The sequence below is a fragment of the Crocodylus porosus genome, unplaced genomic scaffold, assembly GCF_001723895.1.
Source record: "Crocodylus porosus isolate Cpor-Errol unplaced genomic scaffold, CroPor_comp1, whole genome shotgun sequence".
Lineage (NCBI taxonomy): Eukaryota > Metazoa > Chordata > Crocodylia > Crocodylidae > Crocodylus > Crocodylus porosus.
Genome location: NW_017728933.1, coordinates 7275641 through 7277113, shown reverse-complemented (window position 1 = coordinate 7277113; position 1473 = coordinate 7275641). Strand labels below are relative to the sequence as shown.

General features: G+C 47.0%; 1 protein-coding gene across 1 annotated transcript in view; it reads right to left on the bottom strand.

Moving 5' to 3' along the window:
* The window catches only part of UNC5D (unc-5 netrin receptor D), a 188401-nt gene that overhangs the window by 173681 nt on the left and 13247 nt on the right, over positions 1–1473 (bottom strand). The gene's annotated exons all lie outside the window — the stretch shown is intronic.

Here is a 1473-nt window from a genome sequence, read left to right as displayed (position 1 = left end):
GCCTGTTACCATGTCTAATTGCCACCCCGGCCCACCGTGACTCTGGGGTTTGGTTCCCCACCCCGGGACAATTGGGAAGACCATCAGTCTGCCCCAGCACAAGCTGCCCCTCTCCCCTCACAAATTACCACTGGTGGACAACCCTTGGAAAATGTTAACCATTTCCTATACCTTGGTAGCCACCTCTCCCAGTCAGTCAGTCTTGATGCAGAAATCAAACATAGGTTTCACTGTGCCAGCATATCCTTCAAAAAGCTGCTTCATTATGTCTTTGCCAACCAAGGTCTACAGATAGAAACTAAGATCCTGGTTTACAATGCAGTGGATATCCCCATGCTCTTCTACGGATGTGAGATGTGGTTGACATATCAAAACCATCTTAAGTGCCTGGAAGAGTTCCATCAGTGTTGCCTCAGGAAAATCCTTTACATTAGATGGGAAGACCACTACACCAATGCCAGCATCCTCTCTACAGATAACATAGAATCATAGTAGTAGGTGTCATGTCTGAGTTTTACCTGTCAGTTAGAGTGCCGATGCCAGCAAAGCAAAAGAACATAATAACTTAGTAAGAACGCAGACCATAAAGACCCCTCAGCACTAGTAGCCTTTATTTCTTTGCTAAAAGCAGCATTGCAGTTGGAGTTTGTTAAAAGTTGTTCTCCACACTTAGAAGCTTGCTGTCTGCAATGATAAGTATTGCAGGTGCCAATCATAAGGTTGACCTTTTGAACCCACTGAGGGCAGCCAGATGAATAATGTATCTGGGTCAAATGAATAGGTATCTAGGTCGCTTGAATATGTATCTAGGTCACTGGTGTAAAAATGTAATTGGCAATCAATAATTATTCACAATTGGCATAAGAGCAGATTCTGCCATTAGGCAGAGAACTCCGAGCACACCAAGGAGACACAGTCAGCAGATTGGCCACCTGAAGATGTCTCCCTGCCAGCCATTCTTCATTTGGCATCTCGTTCACCAGTTCATCTGATCGTCTCGTCAAAGAGCTCTCGGAAGTTTACTGATCGAAAGTGCATTATAATTTTTCCCTGTGCATGAGCTGTTGACCAGTTCTGGGACTACTGAGTCGGGCAGCCGCACCTAGCCTCCGGGTTAGAAAGCAAGGGCTCGGCTCAGGAACCCCGTGAACCAACAGACCCCTTTAGAACATTCTGTTTTATGCACTGTAACTGAACAAGTCAGCTATCCTACCTACGCTGCGACCATCAGTAGCTAAGTACAATAAACCTTTCATACAACCAATACGCTTCAAGCCACCTGACTCCTACTCGCCGCTACTCCCCACCTGTCCGGTCATCTATCCCTTCTGTGCCAAGCCGGTCATGCTGACCCAGGCTCGCAGGTCAAGGGCTATGCCAGTTACGTGGTGCAACAGTAGGGTTGGAAGGGACCTTGTAGATCTTCAAGTCTGACCCCCCACCTGGGCAGGAGAAAAGACTGGACTCAAATGA